At 36.4% G+C, this 25,319-nt stretch overlaps 1 protein-coding gene across 7 annotated transcripts in view; it reads right to left on the reverse strand.

Moving 5' to 3' along the window:
• Nucleotides 1-25,319, reverse strand: part of FUT8 (fucosyltransferase 8) — a 436,921-nt gene that overhangs the window by 365,708 nt on the left and 45,894 nt on the right. For 5 of the 7 annotated variants that reach the window (XM_027843707.1, XM_027843714.1, XM_027843712.1 and 2 more), the window contains exons 2-3: nt 16,503-16,569; nt 16,006-16,041 (exon numbers count right to left, since the gene is read on the reverse strand). The exons of 1 other annotated variant lie outside the window; for it this stretch is intronic. The gene's annotated coding sequence lies outside the window, so the exon portion shown is untranslated. The remainder of the gene's footprint in view (nt 1-16,005; nt 16,042-16,502; nt 16,570-25,319) is intronic. One more of the 7 variants, XM_027843709.1, reaches the window with a different exon arrangement.

Here is a 25,319-nt window from a genome sequence, read left to right on the forward strand (position 1 = left end):
CATCTCTTTTTTGGGACTCCACCAATTTATTAGATATTTAACCTAAGGGAAAATTACTTAAATCCTCTGAAGAAATTTCCATTTTCAGTGAAAGAAGTATATGTATTTACTTGGTAGATATAGTAGAAATGTTCAATTTGATCACTATTTGTCCCACTCCCACCCCAGCATCCAACAGTCTGGGCGGGTAGGGTTAGGAGAACCCCCCCACTTTTGCTTAAAGTCTCAGAAGGGTACACAAAGAGAGAGTTCTAGATTCAAACTCAGAAAATAAAGTTTGTTCCAACTCTGCTGTTTGATATCTATGTGACTTTGAGTAAAAGGCGTTTCAGTCAATCAATCAACAAACAATTATTAAATATGTAAATAGGATGTTCAGGGGAAGACAACTACCTCTGGTGTGAGGGCATGACAAGCCCTTTTCAGGGCTGCCCATCCACCTATGGTGTCCACCTGGAACTCCTATGGTCAAAAAATTCATATCCTTGCAGCCCATGTGAGCTGTAGAAGATCAAGATCACTTCCAGTGCATGTTGAGCCACAAGAATAGGTAATGATAATCATAGCTACCACTTTCATTGGTTCTACTTTGGCAAGTAGTACCAATATCCTCTCAATAGTCTACTATGAGTTAGTAATAAACAAAGAAACTATGTTACATTCTTCTTTACTCACCCCTGAACAGCTCTAAATATTTCTCAAAAGGTGCAAGAAAAGGACCAAAAAGACAGAAGATGACAGGATGGTGATGGGACTGGAAACTGTCAAATAAAGGGCTGAAAGGAAATGGAAATGTTTATACAATACACTTAACAAGCAGAGATATTATTTTATGTAAATAGTCACTTTAGATTAAGGACTTACAAAAATTTTAGGGTTGAAACATACCAACAGAACTCATATGCGTCTGAGAGCTCTGATGAAAAACTGAAGGGGAGGAGGAAATCTGAAGCAAAATAGAAGAAACTGGGTCTTTTTTCATACCAAAAAGATGCATCTGTATAAGTTTTAATACACATACAAACCAAAGCAAAGCAGCACAGTGTAAATGGATAGTGTGATGGAACAGGAATCAAAAAGACCTGGGTTCAAATCCCACCACTGATAGGTCAAATGATCAAATAAGTATTTATTAATCAAGTATTAGGGCACTAATTAGTATTAGGTTTATTAATCAAGTATCTAAGGAAACTAGCTGGTACAGTGGACAGAGTGCTAGGCCTAGAGTCAGAAAGACTCATTTACCCAAGTTCAAATATGGCCTCACACACTTTCTAGCTGGACAAGTCACTTAACCCTGTTTGCCTCAGTTTCTTTATCTGTAAAATGAGCTGGAGAAGGAAATGGCAAACCACTCCAGTATCTTTGCCAAGAAAACCCCAAATGGGGTCACGAAAAGTGGAACATGACTGAAAAATGACTGAACAACAACAGGGTACTGTACCAGACACTGGGGACACAAAGAGGAGGAGAAAAAAGGAGTCCTTGCCCTCAGAGAATTCAGTCTTTTCCAGGGAGACAACATGTACACATCTAACCAAATATAAAATGCATACAAAGTAAATATGATGCAATGAGGAGGGCCAGCAGTGGTAGCTGGGGGAAATCAGGAAAGGCCTCAAGTAAGAGAGGATACTTGAGCAGAGCTCTGAAGAGATTCTAAGGCAGAGGTGAGGAGAGAGATCATTCCAACCATGAGAGAAAGCCTGGGCAAAGGCATTATTAAACTTAATAGGACCACAAACAAGTCTATTCTTTTCAACTCTCTAGGCAACCCTCGAAAAACTCTAAAGTACAGCCATGTTATAGTAATTTCAACACAGATGAAATCACAGGTTCCTGAAAGGATATAATTTCTATTTAATATTTTTAAGGCAAAAATATCCCTAGCACAGGAAATTTTGTTATACCACACAGAATATCCCCAAGGCTTTTTAGAATGAGCCTGTGAAATGCTAATATATAGTTATTTCAAAATTAGATACTTATCCTGTCTATCCATTACAGGACGCTGCATGTCACAGTACTCTCTGCCTGTAATATGTGTGTGTGTGTGTGTGTGTGTGTGTGTATACACACACACACACTGCCTGATTTAAATTAGATTAAGGATCTCTGATGTCTTTAAAATTTTTTTTTATTTAAAATCCATTCAATTTAGACAACTAGTAGTGTCAAACAATGATGTCATAAATGTTTATGAACGTTGAAAAATGCTGACAATTAAATGCAAGAATCCAAGTTTTCCATTTTGTTAACCCAAAACCTGAGTGTTTCTCATTCTAAGTTTAGAAAACTTCTTTACTACTTATAATCAAAAGAAACAATAATTTTGAAAAATTAATTCTTGCCCAATGTAAAAATGCTTAAAAGTTACTTTTCTCCAACTCTGATATTACTGATCAAGTCTTTTTTCATGTAAAATTTCTTTTTCCCCCATTTTTGTCATTTCTATGATTATGTTCCTCTGCTTTATATCCTCTCTTCTTTAAATCACAATCTCTTTCTTCTCCCCTATTCTACCTACTCTCAGTACTCTCTGCCTACTCATCATAAGCTGCCTAGAGGTAACTTTGGGCCTGGAGTTAGGAAGACCTAAATTCAAATCTAGCCTCAAACACTTACCAGGCAAGTCACTTAACCTCTAACTGCCTCAGTTCCTCAACTGTAAAATGAGGATAATAGAACTTATCTCTCAGGGTTGTTGTGAGGGATAAATGAGATAAATATTTGTAAAGCACTTAACACGGTGTCTGGCATAAAGTAGGTAATTAATAAATACTTATTTCCTCTTTTCCTTCTTTCTGCATTCCTATCCCTGACTGGCGTGTCCTTTCCTTGGCCACTCCTTCTCCTATCCAAATTTCATATAACACAAGGGCACATCCATTACTCAGATATATAAGCTAAAAGGTTTTCAAAACCCTTTCTATTTGGTCCTCACCACAACCCTATAAGGCAGGTATTATATAAATAGTATTACCATTTTACAAAGACAACAGAAACTCAGAGAAGTGGGATGACTTTCCAAGGGTCAGAAAGCTGGTAAGTATCTAGGACAGTAGGCTTCAAATTCAGGTCCTCCTGACTCCAAGTCTAGCATTTTATCCATTAGAATGCCTAGCTACCTGTTCTCCATATAAGACATTCTACCTCCTCTTCCTAAAACTTTGCAAACAGGGTCCCCCAAGTCTGTGACCTACTCCCTCATCCCCTCCCTCACCTCTGAAAGGACATGAAAGGGTAGGACAGGACAGGAAAAATATTGGGGGCATAGCCCTGAAATAATGGGAAAAAGAAAACCCACCTTAGCAAAAAGCAAAGAAAGGGAAGGACCAGTAAAGTACAAATGTTATAAACTAAGGAAGTAGGAAATAATAAGAAATAGAGGGTAGGCCAACATTATTAAATAATAGTGTTCTAAGTGGATGAGAATGCAGAAAATGCCACTGGATAACAAATGTTATAAGGTAAGGAACTAGGAAATAACAAGAAAGAGAGGGTAGGCCAACAATATCAAATAATAGTGTTCTAACTGGATGAGAATGCAGAAAATGCCACTGGACACAGTGACTAGATCATTGGTGACTTCCAAGTCAGCTATAATATCAAGTAGTAGAAGTCAAACTGCAAGGAATTGAGGAATGAGTTCAGATTAATTTTTCTAAAATTTTGCCAATGAAGATGAGGAGAGACCTTAGGAGGAGGTACCAGGGTCAGGAAAGGGAAGACCTAACAGTTTCAGTGGATAAAGGGGAAGGAATAAGTAAAGAAGAAACAAAAGATGCTAGAGAAGGAGTGAAGATTAAACACTCAAAGTCCAACAGGAGCTGAAAAGAGGCTTAAGAACACGGATAAAGGGTCTCAGTAGAGGGGAAGCTGCATCCCTTCACTCAGACAAGGCGGGGGGGGGGGGAACAGAAGAGGTTGTTGAGTGCTACAGAAGGAAACCAAAAGAAACTCACAGTAGATGGTCTCAAAGGTGAGATGTCTACTTAGAATGAGGGGTAGGGGAAGCAAAAGGAGCAACTCATTGAGCGCATAAGTGAAAAATGTCTTCAGCAACCATGGAAATACAACAGGCTCTCCCACCTAGGGATCCTGTCAACCAAAGTCATCTATCTTATTTTCTGATCCGTTTCAAGTTTTCCTTTTCTACAATTATATAAGTTTTTTAGTAATATTCCACTGAAACAATCTCAAGTTATATTTGAATCATGACTTCACCATTTCGGTTTTATTACTCTCTGACCTTTAAGCCTACCCTGACAGAAGTAATAAAATAAAAACACAGCTTAGGGGCAAGCTTGTGAAAAGTTAGTCAAGGTAATCATCAGCTTTCCACCTTTCATAATCAGTCTCCAAACTGAAGCAGAATGACAAAGTGATATAACAGTCACCAATAATATCCTCCAACAACCCAAAGCATTAGTTATTAATATTTTGACTTTTTTCTAACTTGGAAAAATATCTGTATTCATCTCTCTTTTTTTTTTCCTAAATCAACCAATGTTTCAAAGAATGGACCAAAAAATTACAAAGCCTTTCCAAGGCAATCCATGTTAAACAATCATATAGAAATACTGTTGCTATTCCATATTAGTATAAAGCTATTTTTGTGACTAAAGTTCATCTCCTATAAGTCTTATACTTCTGACCTAAATCAATCCCCCATCTCTGTTACCTGGTATTATTATAAGATTTGAAAAATGATATCTCACATCAGTTGGAAAAAAGCTAAGGTCATTTCTCTTCAATGTCCTTGCCAGCTGAGCATCTTCTCTTATTTTTATTATTTTTGAGTTAATTTTAAAAATAAAAGTATGCTCATCAGAAGCAAATACTTCTAAGGAGGGTCAAAAGAGAGAACAATAAATGGGGGGTTGGTCAGGATAAAGGGAAATATACTTAGTTTTTCAAAACATGACCAATATGGAAGTGTTTTTGTATGACTGCACATGTTTAACTAGAATTGAGTTGCTTGCCTTCTCAATGAGGGTGGGTGGGGAGGGAGGAAGGGAGAAAATTTGGAACACAAAGTTTTAAAAACAAATGTTAAAAATTGTTTTCACATGCAACTGGGAAATAAGATATACAGGCAATGGGGTATAGAAATCTATCCTGCCCTACAGGAAAATTGAAGGGGAACGGGATAAGAGAAGGGGTGGGGGGAAATAGAAGAGAAGGCAGATTAGGGGAAAGGGTATTCAGAATGCACACTGTCTTGGGGTGCGGGAAGGGGCAAGAAGGGGAGAAAATGTGGAACTCAAAATCTTGTGGAAGTGAATGTTGAAAACTAAAAATAAATAAATTAATAAAATCTGGAAAAAAAATTAAAGTACTCCCTATATCAGATACAAGTTCTATACTGTTTCAAGGTTCAGAGATTTCTGGATACTTTTCAAAAAAAAATTTTGTTTTTTTTTTAATTAGTGACTTGGCTAACAGCATAAATGGCAAGCTCATCAAGTTTACAGATGACATAAAGCTTGGAAGGATAGTTAATTCATTATAGAAGAGTCAGGATTCAAAGAGACCTTTGACAGGCTAGAACACTGAGTTAAATCTAATAAAATTAAATCCAACAGGGATATAGAATCTTACATTTCAGTTTTTAAAAATCGGTTTCACTATTCACATCCAGGGAAAGAATTATGGAATCTGAATGCAAACTGAAGCACACTATTTTCTCTTCTTTTGTTTATTTTTTTCTCATGTTTTTTCCCTTTCATTCTGATTCTTCTTTCACAACATGACTAATGTGGAAATATGTTTAATATGATTGTACATGTATAGCCTATATCAGATTCCATGCTGTCTTGGGGAGGGGGGAAGAATTTAGAACTAAAATTCACTAAAAGTGAATGTTGAGAACTAAAAGTAAATAAATAAATTTTGGAAAAAAAATAAGCTTACAGATTAAAAAAAAATTGTTTCACAATTACCAGATGGGGGAGACATGGTTAGATAGCAGCTCTGAGTATCTAGGATTTTTAGTAGAATGAAAGCTCAATATGAGTCAGAAGCCAAATGCTTCTCATGTGATCTTGGGTTGCACTAAGAGATGTATAGCTTCCAGGAATCGGGGACATGACAGTCCCCTTGACCTTCACTCTAGTCATATATATCATATGGGGAGTATTATGTTCAGATTAAAAAGGAGATTGATTGGCTGAGAGCATAGAGAAGAGGACAACTGAGATGGTGAAAGGCCCTGAGTCCATGCCGTAAGTGGACAGGTTGAAGGAGTTAGGGATGTTTAGCCTGGAGAAGACAGGGGGTAACAGGATCATTCTTTCTAAGTAATCAAATGGAATAACATACAAAATAAGAATTAACTTGCTCTGTTTGACCTGAGAATCAGAACAGGAGCAATGAGTGAAAATTGCCAAGGGAAATTTGGGCATGATATCAGAAAAAATCTTAATAACCAGAGGTGTCCAAAAGGGGAATGAGCTGCCTCAGAAAGTGGTAAGTTCCCCATCACTGGAAGTCTTCAAGCAGAGAATGGTTAAGTATGTTTATAATGGGAATTCTTCTGGGTATATGGATTGGAGTACATGGCCACTGAGGCCCCTTTCATCACTATTCTATGATTCTGTGAAAGCAACCCTTGTCCATGGCCTCTCATAAGTTTGCCACAAGAAATTCTGTTCCTTTGACATCATTAAGAAACCAGTAGAGAACACAACATCCACCCATTAGTCCTCCCTCTCAACATGGATGGATCAGCCCACCTTCGTTTTCAATTCTACATTTCTCTGATCATATTCTTTACTCTAGTATTTTTTCATAGTTCTTTATTTCTTAGTGTTTCTCTATTACCCTCTGAGTCAATGGTTCTTAATCTAGGGCCTGTAAAATTGTTTTTAAAAATATTTTGATAACTATATTTCAGTATAATTGGTTTCTTTTGTAAGCCTACATATTTTATTTTATTAATTTAAAAATATTATTCTGAGAAGAGGTCCATAGGTTTCACCAGACTGCTCAATGAGTCCATTACACAAAAAAAGATTAAGAACTGCTCTGAGTTCAGACCGGAATATTCCATGACTTCCAACTATACATCAATATCAGTGGATTCTGGTATTAAAAATAAGGGTTGATGAAATCTGAATGCAGATCAAAGCATACTTTTTTTACTTTATTTTTCTGGGGGTTTTTTTGTCTGTTTTATTTCACAACATAAACTAATGTGGAAATGTATTTTGTGTAACTCCACATGTATAACATATCAAATTGCTTTTCTTCTTGAAAAAGGGGGAAGTGGGGAAGGAGGGAGAGAAATTGAAACTCAAAATTTTTTAAAATGAATGTTCAAAATTGTTTTTACATGTAATTGGAAAAAAAAAACTTTTTTTTTTTTAGGCATTTTGGGTTAAGTGACTTGCCCAGGGTCACACTGCTAGTGTCAAGTGTTTGGTCTGAGGCCATATTTGAACTCAGGTCCTCCTGCCTTCAGGGCTGGGGCTCTATCCACTGCACCACCTAGCTGCCCTAAAAAATAAAACATTTAAAATGGTGGAAAAAATGGGCCTTTGTTTCTGGGAGAAATTTGGAGTTTCCAAAGGCAATCCAACCCACTCTCTTCCTCTTTCTAAAATTCTGGGCCCAACTCACCATCCATGGGATACTGGTACAAAATGCCCCCATTACAACATACAGTTAGATGGACAACCTGTAACGTTATTCCACCACTGTACACATCTCTCTCTCTCTCTCTCTCTCTCTCTCTCTCTCTCTCTCTCTCTCTCTCCCCCTCTCTCCCTCTCTCTCCCTCTCTTATGGACAAGCTCTAAAGGTCATTCACCTAACTGTATGTCAAGATCAGCACATACTTTATCCATTTGTTTTTTCCTGTACAAATCTTCGATCCCAATTCTTCATATAACTACTCTCTGAGTTTTTGGATCTCATCCAGGAGGTGCTACAATGTTCTAAGGCTTGAAGCAATGAGCAGATCCTCAAATGGGAACACTGGAGGACCTCATTGCCTATAAAGAATCCCTCCTCAATTTGGACTCTGCACCAGATCTCATCTGTGACATAGCAAACACATCTAGTGATCATTCAGTTCCTTCTTTTATGTTTCATTTAATGCTACTGCATCAGGCATGTGTGCTTATTTTTGCATGCATGAAGCTACTTCCTGTCCACTAAAATACAATTTGTTTTAGTTTTTAAAAGCTCTTTTATGTTCGCCACATCCAACAACTAACAATGCTTTACTTAAAGATAATATTCATGATTCATGTGTGCAGTTTTGGTAAATATCTAAATACTTTGTGGCCTATCTCAATCTTTATTACTAATCCATCGCATTAACTGATGTTACTGACCATAGGCTAGAACATCTCTGTTGTTATATCTTTCATGCAATCTTTGATAATATTTATGGATGTATGAGAAACACCTTGTTAGAAGTGAACCTTTAAAGCAGTATTTGCTTTACAAAGCAAATGTTTTTTCAAAGTGAAAAAACAATCAACACAGTGTTTACTAAATCTTGCAGGCAACTTTTGTGATGGTAAAGATGCAATGTTCTGTGAAATACCACTTCTGAAAGCCTGCTTGTTCCCTACTAATATCATCATCAAGAATGCCTTCATTACAGAGGCAGCTAACTAGGTGGTGCAGTGGACAGAACTGGACCTGGATCAAGACGACCGAAATTTAAATTCAGACTCAGACATTTACTAGCTGTGTGACCTGGGCAAGTCATTTGATTTCTGCCTGCCTCGGTTTCCTCATCTGTAAAATGAAGAAAAAAATAACACCTGCCTCCCAGAGTTGTGAGGATAAAATAATAAAATGTAAAGTGCTGTGCAAATGTCAAAGCACTACAGAAATGCCAGCTATTATTATTAATAATACGCATATAGATTACTATCATAAAAACTTTACATAGAAGAAAAAATAAGCACATATAGGTGTATAGCTGTTAACATTCTTTCCTTTGCCTTTTCTCAGTATTAGCAAGGTCCAAGATTTTTTATGTATCTTTGTCTCCTTCTTCAAGTACTTTGTGAATTAATTCATCCACATCCTCACAAGTACTACTTCCAATAAAAATCTCCTCTAAATACACTTGATTTGATTTAAATGCCTTTCCCAACTTTGATCTCATTTCTCCCTCATCTATGATCATTTGGGACTGTGATGTTAAAAGTCCAAATGTGGTGGCTCCACTGTTTTTAATGGTTTAAAAAAAAAAACATTTAAAAATTATTTTAAAAAATTTAAATTTAAAAAAAGTTTAAATTTGTTACAAAATTTTCAATTGTTCTTTTAATTCTTGTCCTACTTTTATTTTGATCCTTAAATAGCCTTGAATGACTTTGCTTAGTTGGTTCCATCCAAGCTTACTTTCTACAAGTTTAACTGTCCTCTGCTTCTCTCCACTTTATGAGGCAATACTGCTAATAATCTTTCATCCTCTTTCTCTGTAAGATTTTACAAGCAAGTTTATATTCCAAATCAGTGTTGCCTTTGGCTGTCATACCTCTCTGCTAGGCAGAAAAGCTGTGTGTTTGCATACTACTCTGGAGCATTCCAGGCTTTGGTCTCTTACTTATGACCCTTGATTTATATGAGCCAAATTTTTGTTATTAAATTACTGTACTCTGCAGCCATGTCCTTACTTCTATCCATAAACCATTTTTCATCACAAATAACAGGTGTAAGTAAGGTACAGACAGGATTTATTTAGTTTGTACACCATATCTTTTTCTCGTTACTAGTTTTTTTCTATCTTTGCTTGAATCAGTGGTCTAAAAGTACACAGAAAGCTGATTGAGGAATGACTCTTATGTTAGTAATAAGCCACTTCCTGTCCACTAAAATGCAATTTGTTTTAATTTTTAAATGTTCTTTTATGTTTGCCATATACAACAAGTAACAATGTTTTACTTAAAGACAATATTCATGATTTATGTGTGTAGTCTTGGTAAAACTAAATACCTTGTGGCCTCTCTCAATCCTTATTACTAATACATATTGCATTCAATTTCTTACTATCCTCAGTTACTCTCAAAATGTACACCAATGTATACCAAAGTATACATTGATGTTATCTATAAAGTTAAGGAGTTCTTAGAATTTTTCTACATCTAGATTCCCTACAATAGATCTTGGTCTATAATCTCACACCATACACCACAAGTTCAATTTAGTAAATAATCTAGAGTTTAAGAGGAAAAAAAACATCCAAAAAAAAAAAAACTGTCAAGGAAAGAGTATCATTATATCTTCCACAACTGTGAAAAGGGAGTAAGTTCTTAAGCAATGACTAAGAGTAAATTATGGGACATAAAAAAGACTAATTTGATTAAAAAGCTTCTGCACAACAACAACAAAAAAGCAGAGTACCCAGAAAAATGAGAGAAACAAATCAGGGGGAAAAAAAATCTTTCCATCGAATACTTATAAAAGGTGAACATCCAAAATCTGTAAGGAAATCATACAAAAGAATCAGAAAAAAAAAGTCATTTTAATTGATAAGGGGTCAAAAAAGATGAACTATTTTTGAAACAGGCCTATCAACAATCATATGAAAAATGCTCAAAATCAGAGAAAATTAAAAATAAAATTCATTTCTGGTCCCAACGTAGCAAAATCAGACATTATTATTGCATTAATACTTGAGTTGTGAATTAGTTAAATCTTACTGGAAAGCAATTTGGAAATTGTACATTTCCATTATTATTGTATATAATGATGATCACAATGTACATAACCTTTGACCCATTAATCCCACTACTGGGCCTATACACAAAATAGATTATTAATGGGTAGGAAGAGATCTAGCAGCACTATTATTAATAGTTTAAAAAAAACCAGAAGGAAACTAAGTGTCTGCCAGCAGAAAAATGGCTGAACATTTTATGTTATATGAACATAATGGCCTACTGTTAGGTTATAAGTATGATAAATGTGAGGTATTCAGAGAAATATAAAAAGATTTCTATGAAATGATATAGAAAGAAGAAAACAGAACCAAATGATTATACACATACATATTGACAACAATCATGTATTTAAACAACAAATCCATAATATAAAAAAACTCCAGTGACTACAACTAGTTAAATATGTGTCTATATGTGTATATGTAGATACACACATATATCAATATATGTGCATCTTTTGACATGAGGTTAACAATCAATAAAATAATAATAAATAATCAGATTAAAGACATCTGAAAAATCACACAAAAATTTTTTGACTTGGTTGCTTTCAGCTTACATATCTATTTTCTTTTCTTATGATCCTGTTCAGGTATTTGAATACCGTATATGTCAAAGCAAGTCAAAAGGAGTTTGTTTTGTACTGTTTTTTTTTTTGGGTCCATATCTGTGATTTCAGAGGTTGAGGGAACTGCCAGTGTGGAACCTCATCTAGAACCTAACAGTGTTAAAGAGCTGTCAAAGCCACTGAGAAGTTAAGTGGCTTTGAACCACAGATCATACACATAGCAAGTATATGTCCAATATATGATTTAAACCCAAATTTTCCTAATTAGGCCCAGGCTTCTCCTTACTACTCCACATAGCCTCTCAGAAGTCAAAACAAAATATACATTTAAGCAAACAATTCTTTTTTTTTTTTTTAAGGCAATTGGGGTTAAGTGACTTGCCCAGGGTCACACAGCTAGTAAGTGTCAAATGTTTGGTCTGAGGCCGGATTTGAACTCAGATCCTCCTGACTTCAGGGCCGGTGCTCTATCCACTGTGCCACCTAGCTGCCCCTAAGCAAACAATTCTTAACAAAAAGAATATGCAAAACAAAAATTTCCAATCTCTCATTTAATCACAATAAAAAAGAGATTAGGGCAGCTAGGTGTGCAGGCGATAGAGTGCCAGGCTTAGAGTCTGGAAGACTCACCTTCCTGAGTTCAAATCTGGCCTCAGACACTGCCTAGCTGTGCGACCCTGGGCAAGTTACTTAACCCTGTTTGGTTCAGTTTCTTCATCTACAAAATGAGCTGGAGAAAGAAATGGCAAACTACTTCTATATCTTTGCCAAGAAAACCCCAAGTGCAGACAAAGAGTTAGGCACAACTGAAAGATGACTAAACAACAACAAAGAGGTGAGGAAATGGATTCTAATCTATCAGTAAGCATCTGGTAGTGAAATCAGGAACGAATATAGGGACTAGACCCATGGAGAACTCTCAGATAAGGCAACTCCTTCTACCCACTCAGACTGGCACTTTCTTGGCAACTTCTATTCTAAAAAGTTGTCTAGGACATTGAAGCAGGGTCACATGCCAGTTTTTGCCAGGGCCCAGAAGGATCAGAATCCAGGGGGATCCAAAGGTAGCACTCAAAGCAAACCTGTTCCTCTGGGTTGCCTCTCTTAGGTGAAGCTATTTTACTTAAATAAATTTTCTTAATGACACAGTAGCCAAATATATGACCTAATTTTTAAAAGCCAATGACTGATGTCTGAAATTTAAGAATTTTACTGTGAGTACAATGCTGAGACCCCTGTTAAAATGTAAATTATCTATCTTGAAAGCAGTCACATCTTAATCTATTATCAATAATTGGCACTTCAGACCTTTTCAGTAAAGTAGGTTTTAACCAGGAAAAAACATAAGGGCAGTAGGCTTGACTTACTGAGGAGAAAGGAACCAGCAAAACAACAAACCCTGCCAATGATGCCAAGGGCTAGCGCTTATAAGAAACACATCAGAATATTAAATATTGTGGCCTTCAAACAAATGCAATGCAGTGAATGAAAATCCATGATTTACAAATGAGATTGAGTCTGTCATTCACCTTAAGAACAGATAACCCTCCCCAAGTGATAAATGGTCAAAGAATATGAACAGGCAATTTTCAGATGAAGAAATTAAAGCCATCTATATAGTCATATGAAAAAATACTCTAAATCACTACTGATTGGAGAAATGCAAATCAGACAAAACAACTCTGAGGTACCACATCACACCTATCAGACTGGCTAACATGACAAAACAGAAAAATGATAAATACTGGAGAAGATGTGGGAAAATTGGAATATTAATGCATTGTTGGTGGAGTTGTGAACTGATCCAACCATTCTGGAGAGCAATTTGTAACCACGCCCAAAGGGGCTACAAAAATGTACATACCCTTTGACCCAGCAATAGTACTTCTAGGTCTGTAGCCCAAAAAGATCATAAAAATGGGAAAAAGATCTACACATTCAAAAATATTTACAGCAGGTCTTTCTGTGATGGCAAAGAATTGGAAATTGAGGGGATGCCCATCAGTTGGGGAATGGCTGAACAAATCGTGGTATATGAATGTAGTGGAATTCTATTGTGCTATAAGAAATGATGAGCAGGTGGAGACTTGTATGGACTGATGCTGAGTGAAGAGAGCAGAACCAGGAAAAGACTGTACACACTAACAGCTATGCTGTGCGATGACTAAGTTTGACAGACTCATCTTTTCTTAGCAATGCAAAGATCCAAGACAACTCCAAGGCACTCATGATGGAAAATGTTGCCCACATTCCCAACAAAGAACTAGAAAGTCTGAATATAGATCAAAGCATATTATTTGCTCTCTCTCCTTTTTTTTTCTTTTTTTGTTTGTTTCTTCTTTTTTGTGGTTTCTCCTATTGGTTCTAATTCTTCTTTACGATATGACTAATGTGAAAATCGGTTCAATATGTATATGTAGAGCCTATATCAAATTGCATGACATCTTGGAATGGGAAGGGAAAAATGGGGAGAAAATCTGGAACTCAAAATCTAATGGAAGTGAATGTTGAAAACTAAAAATCAACAAATTTTTTAAAATTTCAAAAAATAAAAGAAAAGATAACCCATAATACTCCTTTAAATAACGAGTTCTAGATATATTTTAAACAGAATTTGAGGATGGGAAAGAGGGGTATTAATTTCAGTGGATTAAGCATTTGACAATTCCTTTAATTTACAGTCTTAGTTGGTGGGTCCCCAAAAAGGCAACTGATTTGCCCATAGTCACACAGCATGTGTCAAGAACACAAACTAAACCCAAGGCTTCCTGACTCCAGGATTTGCTTTCATCTCCTGCAGACACACTACGTCTTAGAATTTAATATACATACAAAAGTTTACAAACACATGGACTAGTTAAAGCAAGGTACAAACTATATATAAAACTGTTATATATCACTTTACTTAAATATGTATGTTTACACTTATGGTCAAATTGCATTCTGCCACTGTCTCATGCACCACTCTCATCATGCACTATATCATGGAAAGTCTAGAAAGGGACTCTATAGAATTGATTCTTTCTTATTCAAGTATCAGTTGGACTAGATAGGCAATGAGATCCCTTCTACCCTAGGATTCTATGGTAAGCAAATACCAGACACTACTACAATTTATATTCATGACTAGAGTTGTCAGTAATGCCAACTAACACAAGAAACATTTGTCTTCTATTGGTCTCTAATGATAGCTACACAAATTTGTTTCCTCAAAGCTCAAAGTTATTTCTTGACTATTTTCCGTGAGAATTTTGCTCGGCTAATTTTACCGACCAGAAATTTGTGTAACAAACGGGGTGAATACTGGCCCCATATTTCTTATAAGAATAGATCTGACTGCTTCTTAGATCAGCTAGAATTAACCAACTGTATTTTCCTAAGGAAACAGATGTTCTTCACATATATAGCCATCCCTCCTCATTTCATGCTACGGAAATATATACAAAATTTAATCCTTCAACTAGCATTTATTAAATAAGTACTATTACGCCAGGCACTGTGCAAGGAACCAGAGATACAAAGGCAAAACTAAACTGTGCCGTGTTCTCAAGGCGTTCATGTTTTATAAAAGGAAAACAACATGTATACATCAATCAGCACAGATTTAAATGCCTACTATATACCAGGCACTGTGCTAGGGACCAGGGATATAAAGGTACGAAGAACAAAACATTCCCTACTTATAATCAGCTTCCATTCTAATGGAGAAGACAAGTGCATGTAAAATATATACAACATAAATATGAAGTTAAGAAACATTTATGTGGATAAAAACAAGGTAGTTTGGGCAGCTAGATGGTACAGTGGATAGAATACCAGACCTGGAGTGAGGAAGACTCATCTTCCTGAATTTAAATCCAGCCTTAGACACATACTGGCTGTGTGACTCTGGGCAAGTCACTTAACCCTGTTTACTTCATTTCCTCATCTATAAAATGAGCTGGTGAAGGAAATGGCAAACTACTCCAGTATCTCTGCAAATAAAATCCCAATTTCAGAGAGAACTGAAACAACTGAACAATTAACACAAAGTAGTTCACATGAGAAGGCATTTGAGGGAATTAGGAAAGGCAGCTTCATGCAAAAGATAGCACCTGAGCTGCATCCTAAAGGAAGAAAGGGATTCTACAAGGTAGAGGTAATGAGATGCGCACTCCAGACATCAGGAACAGCCAGTGCAAAAGAACAGAGACCAAAGATGGGAGTGTCATGAGTGAGAAACCAAAATAACACTAGTTTTTCTGGATTGCAGAGGAAGGGAAGGGGGAATATCCAATGAGGCTGGAAAGATAGGTTGAGGCCAAGAAGGGTAGTTATGTTTCATTCCAGAATCAACAGGAAGCCACTGGATTTTTTGAGTAGGGGAGTGACATGGTCAAATCAGCACTTAAGGAAAATTACTGGCAGCAGCACAAAGAATGGACAGAGTGGTGGGAGACTTGAGGCAAAGAGACGAATTAGGATGTTGTTGCAATAATCAAGGGCCTGAAGTAAGGTGGTAGTTATGTGATCTGAGATAAGGGTCATTTGGGAGAGATGCTATAAAGGTAGAAATGGCAAGAGTTGTCATTTCTTTTGGATATTTTGGAATTTTTTCATACTTATTTGGATATGGAACATCCAAAAGTAAAGATCCAAAATTACAAACTTGAAATTCTAGAAATGTGACGGTGTCTTCAAAAGAAATAGGTTTGGAAGAGATGAAAGTCTGAAGAAAAGAGCAAGCAAAAATAAAATATACAGTACCTGTATAGATGGAGAAAAGTCCTCAATTAAGGCAAACTAAAAGAGATGAATAAAAGACTAATTTATCATACAGGCACAGCCTGATACCACAAAGTATTAATAAGATAAGACTATTCCTATGGGCAACTTGTCTAAACTATTTTTGTTAGCTCTCTGTAATACTGGCTGTTGGGTTAACACTGTGAATGTACCTTAATATCTGAAACTACAAAATAAAAAACTCCTGATCATTAAGATTTCCTCTTCTGTTAATGCCATGAAATAGGTTCTGTTAATGCCATGAAATAGGTTCCTTAGTAATAATACTTCACTCTTAGAAAGCTCCTTACTAAATATCTTAAGATGCTTTACAATTCTGATCTTTTTAATCACATAACAACGTTTTTCAGTATTAAGCAAGTGTCTACTCCTCATTCTAGAGTTGGAACACAAAGTCCCAGGAATAATCTATAAAAGGTAATCCATCAAAACCATATCCTGGAATCAAAATCTCCTACCTGTAAGCCAATTCATGGTGAAGTCTTGGAATTCTTATGCATTTTTCATTCCCGATCTGTCCATGTTCTGCAAGAAAATGACCACTTTATAGTGTAAACTTGCCCAAAAGCTGCATTTACATATGTATTTAAGTGCCCCAAACCCTACAACTATCATTAAACAAAGAGCACAAAAAAGCAAAGCACTTCAATAACTTTTAATTACACAACTGGCCAAACACCACTGCAATTCCCACTGATATCTACTGATTATAAAAGAACAGAGAAGAAGAGAAAGTAAAGCAATCTCTTTTATTTCACACAGAAACATAGACCTCTTGAGGAAAGGAAATTTTTTGAAGTTTTCATCTTCAACTACTATGGCAACTTCACTTTAACATTTCTGTATCAGACACTTGTTTAAACTAAAGATGAAACTGATTCCTGACCCAGAAAAAAATAGATACTAGAAGAACAAAAATTAACTTTTCATTCTTGACAAACATCAGATGCCAAGAACCTGGCACAATTCAATTCAACTAGGACTTGTGAGACAAAGACTAAAATGAAAACAGACCCTTACCTCAAGGAGTTTATGTTCTAAAGTGTCTGAAATAGGTACACAGATAAGTAAATGCAAGATGATTTGAGGAGAAACAGCAAAATAACAAGTGGAAAAATCAAAAAAGACTTCTAAATATAGGAGATACTTAGTTGAGGCTGGAAGGCAGAGAACAGAGTAGGATGGGAGAAAAGCCAAGAGCCAAAATGTCAGGTTCAGGATAATTAGTAGGACAGGTTGGCTGGAATACAGTAAGGAAGGAAAAGTAAGTAACATGAAATAAAATCTACAAAGGTAAATTGGCAGAGGATTGAAGAAGGCTTTCATAGAAGCAACAGGTGCTGCTGAATTTCTTTTTTCAGCATTAATGTAAAAAAGGTGTTTGTAAGACATCTCCCTACATTTGTGCGTCAGCCTTCAGGGCAATGGGATGGTATTCGGAAAAGTATTATTCCAACAAGGTAATTTAAAAGGCAAGTTTGGGGGGGGCTGAGGAATAAGAGGATGGAAGAAGCAAGTAGTGGGGATCGAAAATCAGAAGCCTTGAACAGCATGGAATAGATTTGGTGTCAGGAAGACTCAGTTCAAAATCTGCCTTATTAGTTGTATGACTCTGGGCAAGTCACTGAACTTCTTTTTTAGCCTCACTTTCCTGATCTATAAAATGGGGTAAGAGCAACCTACTTCACAGGGTTGTTCAAATTACATAAAGTGTTTTGCACACCTTAATTCCTACATAAATGCTAGCTTCTATTGCTGCTACCACCACCACCACCACCACACCATCACCATCATCATCTATGACATAATGGCTGGGCCTTAATGATTCCTGAGCCTGGAGAAAAGAGCCTTCAATGTTCCTTAAGGTTTGCTGTAAGACTCAAATGAGTCTCACACATATACAAAGAACTTTGGAAATTTAAAAATCAAATATATAAAGGCAAGCTATTTTTATTAGCAGTTAGAATAGGGCTATAATGCAGTCTCAGAAGTAGAGTAACTCAAGATCAAATTAAATATCAACAGCATCAAAATTCAACAAAAGTGAAGAATTAATGTTTTAGAGAGTACAGATAAATGTGCTTATATACCCATATTATGTATGTTTATAGAAAGGTAGCATTTTTACACAAATAGACAAGAAATTCGAACTTTCAAATCTTACATTATTTTTAAATATGTTAAGAGACTGTGGAGGCATCTTAGAAAACACATATGAGTTTTGCATAAATTATTCAAATCATAAATGTAACATCTTCTAAAAATGTTTTTGTTTTTACTTAAAAGGTATAAAATGCACAAGCCATTCTTTATTTTGATTATATATGAATTTTACACTAATAGAGTTTCATCTTCATGCAACAATCTCAAACAAATCATTCCCATTAAGATGAGACTGCTCTCCAAATGAGGATTCTTCCTCAGCATTCATTCATTTTCCAAGACTGACAAAATCAAGCATTTCAACCCTAGTGAAAACCAGTTCAAAGAAATACTCTGAATAACAATAGCTTAAAAATGACTATAGTCCTCCCACAAAAATTATGAGACTCATTTGAACAGCAAATGGAAGAGGAAGAGTTAAGGTAGCCAAATATTCCCTTTGTAACCCTGCACACTGAAAGCCCTACCAATTTAAACAATGAAGATAACTATAACCCCAGGGATCACCTGAAAATACAGTGAAGCTGAGTTTTTTTTTTTGTTTTTTTTTTTGCATTATGGCATCCTCTGTCTGGTGAAGGCTATGGACCAAAGGAAATTAATTATATTGAATTATGGTTTTCAAAATACTTTTAAATGCAGGTTCATGGGCCACAGGTCAAGAACATTCCATACTATAATAGAATGACCACTGGATTTGAAATCAAAAGATTTCAAAGACTGAAATCTGCTATTTAATAGCCAAGTGATCTTTTAAGCAAGTCATTTAACCTCTCTGAGACTCAGTTTTATCCTTTATATCATGATATAATAATACGTGCAAAACTTACCTCATTTGGTCACTGTAAAGAAATTGCTTTACAAAGTATTTACTAATTGTGTGACCTAAAGCAAGTTGAGTCATTTAATATCTTAAGGCCTGTTTTCTATCTTAAAGCATTATATAAATTTTAACTATTATTCTTATTCATAATGTCTAAATTTCAGCCAAAACCCAAACAAAACGGCAGCCAAAATTATGCCTTTGCTAAATGAGAATCATATCATTTTTATGACAGCATAAATAAACATCAAGCATTTATTGCATACTGACTGTGTGCCAGGCATTGTACAAAGGGCTGAGAATACATATACCAGCAAAAACAAGACATCTATTCCCTATCCTCAAGAAGCTTACATCCAATGAGGAAGGACAATACATAAAAAAAGGAACTGAAAAGGAAATTCCCTTATCAAGGTCCAGAAGAAGTCTGCAGAGTCATGGATTGAACCAGATTTTGCGGTAAGCACTGCAGGTCTCAGTGATTCCACTAATGGAGACATTAATTAACTGCCGCTACAAGAGATACAGAGAAGACCAGGGAGTCATGGGAGCAACCAGCTTTCCAGTAAACAGTGAATCAATCAATAAACATTTATTAAGCACCTTCTATCTGCCTGACACAGGTTTACAAAGCACTTCACACACAACTAGTTAATGAGGTAGATCCTACGGGTGTGAGACTCATGGAGATTACATGACATGATCACACTCTGCTGGTAAGGGACAGAGGTGGTATTCAAACTCAGATGTTCCCAGATTACAAGTCCAATGCTCTTTCTATGATACCACTCTGTCTCTAATATACCAGTCTCCAGAGTAGAAAAAAAAATTTGTTCTATTTACTAAAAGTGTTGTTATGAAATTAAATTAGAACATTAAAATATAATAAGCAGTTACCCCACTCCTCCAAAAATGCATATTTTTTTAAATGTAGGGGGTGGAGCCAAGATGGCAGAGTAAAGGCAGGGACTCACCTGAGCTCTCCCCCAAACCCCTCCAAATAGCTTTAAATAATGACTTTGAACAAATTTTAGAGCAGCAGAACCCATAAAAAGAGTGAAGTAAATTTCCAGCCTAAGACAACTTGGAAAGTCAACAAGAAAGGTCTGTTGCACCAGGCTGACAGAGAGAGTTCAGTGCAGGTCGCACCAGCACAGGGCAGGCCCAACAAATCCAGAGCAGGCCTCAGGGGACTGAACCACTGGCAGCAGTGGCAGTTTCCGGACTTCGCAGCCCACAAACGCCAAAGACGACTTAGAAGGTCGATAGGAAAGGTCTGTCAGACCTGAGTGAGAGAGAAACACAGTCCAGCCCCAGCCCCAGCCCCAACAAAGCAGGAACAGGCCTTGGGAGTGATGGAATCAGCAGCAGCAACAGCAGTAGCTCTGGAGCTCTCGGCCCACAAATGGTAAGGGGATTAAACAACTGGTCAGAAGGAGATTACAGGGGTCTCTTTGCTAGCACTGAGGCAAGACTCTGTTGCTTTGTCCATCCTTGGATCTGGGTCACAGTCCTGGATGGCAGTCCTGGAGCGAGGAGGAGCACTGGCACAGCAGAGTTTGTGGCAGCAGTGAAGAGGGGACTCTCTTCACAGTACCCAGGGAAGAAAAAAGTGTTTGGGGTCACTCACTGACCACAGTGAGAGCACAGGCGAGGAGAGGACATCTCTCCTTAGATCATACCACCTTGGAAGAACTGAAAACTCACAGGACCCTAGAAATATCTCTGAAAACAGCTACACAAAACCCCTGAAGCTTGGAACAGTTTGCCCTCCACATTGGAAGCAGAGTCCTACTTTAACAGTTAAAAGTCAAGTAATAGGCTGGGAACATGAGCAAACAAAAGAAAAAACTGACTACAGAAACTTACTTTGGTGACAAGGAAAATCAAAACATACATTTAGAAAAAGACAACAAAGTCAAAGTTCCTACATCCAAAGCTTCCAAGAAAAATATAAATTGGTCTCAGGCATTGGAAGAGCTCAAAAAGGATTTTGAAAATCAAGTAAGACTCTATGAGAAATCAAGAAATATAAAACAAAACCAAAAGAATGAAAAAAATAGAAGACAATGTGAAATATCTCAATGGAAAAACAACTGACCTGGAAAATAGATCCAAGAGAGATAATTTAAATATCACTGGATTACCTGAAAGCCATGATCAAAAAAAGAGCCTAGAAATCATCTTTCAAGAAAGTATCAAGGAAAACTGCCCTGATATTCTAGAACCAGAGGGTAAAACAGAAATTGAAAGAATCCACCGATCACTTCCTGAAAGAGATCCCCAAAGTAAAACTCCCAGGAATATTACAGCCAAATTCCAGAGTTCGCAGGTCAAGGAGAAAATATTGCAAGCAGCCAGAAAGAAACAATTCAAGTATTGTGGAAAGACAATCAGGATAATAAAAATAAATAAAGAAAAAAGAAATTAAAAAAAAAGAAAAAGAAAGACAATCAGGATAACACAAGATTTAGCAGCTTCTGCGCTAAAGGATTGGAGGATTTGGAATATGGTATTCTGAAGGTCAAAGGAGCTAGGAGTAAAACCAAAAATCATCTACCCAGCAAAACTGAGTACAATCCATGAGGGGAAAAAAATGAATAGTCAATGACATAGAGAAATTTCATGCATTCTTGAGAAAAGACCAGAGCTAAATAGAAAAACTGACCTTCAAATACAAGACTCAAGAGAAGCATGAAAAAGTAAACAGGAAATAGAAATCATAAGGGATTTATTAAAGTTAAACTGTTTACATTCCTACATGGAAAGATGATATTTGTAACTCATGAGACCTTTCTCATTATTAGGGTAATTAGGAGTATATATAGACAGATGGCACAGGTGTGAGTTGAATATGAAGGGATAACTACAAAATAAAATTAGGGGTGAGAGAGGAATGTACTGGGAGAAAGAAAAAGGGAGAGGCAGAATGGGGTAAATTATCTCACATAAAAGAGGCAAGAAAAAGCTTTTACTGTGGAAGGGAAGAGTGGGGAGGTGACAGGGAATGAGTGAACCTTACTCTCATTAGAACTGGCTTAAAGAGGGAATAACACACACATTCAATTGGATATAGAAATGTATCTTACTCTACAGGAAAGTAGGGAGGCAAAGGATAAGGGAAGGGGGGTTGACAGAAGGGAGGGCAGATTGAGGGAGAGGGTAATCAGAACCAACACTTTTGAGGAGGGACAAGGTGAAAGGAGAGAACAGAATAAACAGGAAGTGGGATAAGATGGAGTTAGTCTTTCACATGACTATTATGGAAGTATTTTGCATGACTACACACATATAACCTATATCAAATTGCTTACCTTCTCAATAAGGGTGGGTGGAGAGGGAAGAAGGGAAACAATTTGGAACTCAAAGTTTTAAAAACAAATGTTAAAAACTTTTTACATGTAAATGGGGAAAAAATAATACCAAATAAAAAATTAAAAACAAAAAGTACAGAGTACCTTGTATAATGCCATACATACATACATACATACATACATGTAAACATGCATTACTTGACATACTATCTATAAGGAAAAACAGTTATTAATAAATTGTTCTTTGAGTTATGCCTCACTTTTCCTTAAAGTAATTGTGCATTTTGCTTTGTAGGCTAGTTGTAACCAATACCAAGTTTAAAAGCATTTTAATTTCCCAAGAATGTTTAAAATGTCAAAGTTTATATTTCATATTAAGAAGCTATCTTCACTCATCATTTTCACATGCACAATAAAATCTATGGTACAGTACAAAAAGCATTAACTAAACGAACAATTTCTATTTTGAAGAATAAACACAAAATTAATTCATGAATTTGCTAACTGCTTTTCTTTGCTACCTTTACAGTAATATAGAGTTACTTAAATGTTTACCAGGGTTAAAGTCTCTGACACACACATGGCACTAAACCCTGCACAAAACACTTAATCTCTCGATCCTACAAGTAATTTTCTAAGACTATATAAATTTCAGAACAAAACTGTTAATCTTTATTGGGAGAGAAAGTTTCCTCATTGGGAGTTCCCTACACAGATGAAATCACAAGTTCAGACAAAAAAAAAAGTGCTTAGTGCCCAGCAACAGATATGGCACTTATGCCACTGGTACAGGTAGACCCTCTACCATGCCAAAGACCATGCTAGAAAAGAAGAGTTAAGACATACAGCTTTGGAACTTCTGCCTAAGGGACATGTTGTCTTGATGATAATAATAATCGCTAACGTTTACATAGTACTATGTGCCAGGCACTGCACTAAGTGCTTTAGAATTATTATTTCATCCTCACAATGCTGGAAGGTTGATGCCATTAGTATTCCCATTTTAGAATTGAGGAAACTGAGGAAAACAGAGGTTACGTGACTTGCCCAGGATTACGCAGCTAGTACATGTCTGAGGCTGGATCTGAACTCAAGTTTTCTTGATTCCAGGCCCTGAACTCTACCCACTAACTCTGGCAACTGACTGATTGATGATACCCTTGACCACGCTTCACCCCAGCCATCTTCCTGCCATGCACACAGATATCTTCTCTCTCCCTTCTACTTCTTGCTCTGAGAACACCCCAGCCATCTTCCTGCCATGCACACAGATATCCTCTCTCTCCCTTCTACTTCTTGCTCTGAGAACAGTCATCCACTCAACACTAGTATTGCTTGTAGCAAGGCCATGTCAATTAACTCCCTTATGGCTACAATTCATCTTTATGACTTTCCAAACTAAAACATTCTTCACTAGCCAATTTTCTATATACAGGTATCCTTTCCACATCTCAACTTTCTCCACTGCAGTTTCGATATAGTATGAGTCGGCATAAGAAATTAAATGAGAATTGTTGGGGAGTTTTGCAGACAGCAGAGAACTCAGAAATGCATAAAATATATGTAGAGTATTGTATAATATCAACCCAAATTTTACAATAAGGTACTATAAACACTCCATAAAAGAAAAAAAAATTCTTCTCTGGTATGAAGGGAGGGCCAAAAATTTTTATGTGGATTTTCCAGATCGCAGTGAAGCTGTACTCCTAACCCCCACGATGTGGAAAGGACAACTGTATACTGAGAAGCAGAGATGCCTAATGCTTAGGGTTTCATACTTGGGAATCAGGAAGACCTGAGTTCAAATCCTACCTCAGACATTAGTTCTATGACCCCAGGCAAGTAAAAATATGTCTGGAGCAATACTTCATCAGTAAAATGAGGAAGTTGGATTTGTTGACTTCTAAGGTCCTTTCTAGCTCTAAATCTATGACCCTATGATGATGTCCCCTTCCATTAGAATATAAGCTCTCTGAAGGCAGGGACTCTTTCTTGTGTTTGTATGAGTTCTTAGCAAAGAACCTGACACATAATAAGCATTTAATAAATTATTTTTCATTCATCTAAAGCAACAGTACCAGTGTATAATACTGTCATTGCAATGTGATTTGATGAGTAAAGTATCAGAAACCCCTGTCCATACATAATATGACTTAACATATAGATAGATATATTTCGATAGATAGATAGACAGACAGGAAGATAGACAGATAGATCACTCACTCTCTGGACCAGTTAGAAAATGCCTACCAGCAAAAAGAGCTTGTAGGACCCATCTATCTGTCTAACTCCGCTTACAGAGTAGTTAATAGCACATTATGCCTGAAACTACCCTTATTCTAAGATGTCTCCTACTCTAGAGATGAGGCAGAGGTAGCTAAGAACCCAGGTTTCTAATCCAACAAATGGCTAATTCTCTTCTGGAAAGGAAAAGGTACATATCTCTTTAGGTTAGTCACTCCTTATCCCCAGTTATTCTGAATTAGAGAAGAATCTTGGGTGGAGGAGGGTAAAAGTAGTAATCTTTGAATTTTCTGATTCTTATTCTGTTTACCTATGGCTGCTTCATATTTTCATTTTACCTAATATGTACCAAGACTACTTTTTTTAGCTATTTATTATCATGTCCTCATGAATTAATTAGGTACAGCAAAATAAAATTAAGTAACTAAATCAGCTGGGGAGGGGGAAGCACAAAAAAATTAATATTTATTGAGAGCCTATCTGCTAGATACAAGAGGCATAAAACATGTACTCAAGGGTCACAGAACATAATATATCCCAAATCAAATATTATTTACAGATTATCACTACTACTCTTCTTCATTAGTGCAAATAATAAAAAATGTCCATATACTAAATCCCTACTGACAAAAAGATTTATAATTTAAAAACAATAGACCTATGAGATCAGGACAGATGAGGAAACTGAGTTCCATAGAAGTTAGCTAGACAGCCAAAGATCACAAAGCTAC

This window comes from Vombatus ursinus, unplaced genomic scaffold, assembly GCF_900497805.2.
Source record: "Vombatus ursinus unplaced genomic scaffold, bare-nosed wombat genome assembly UNPS02014926.1, whole genome shotgun sequence".
NCBI classification, from domain to species: Eukaryota; Metazoa; Chordata; class Mammalia; order Diprotodontia; family Vombatidae; genus Vombatus; species Vombatus ursinus.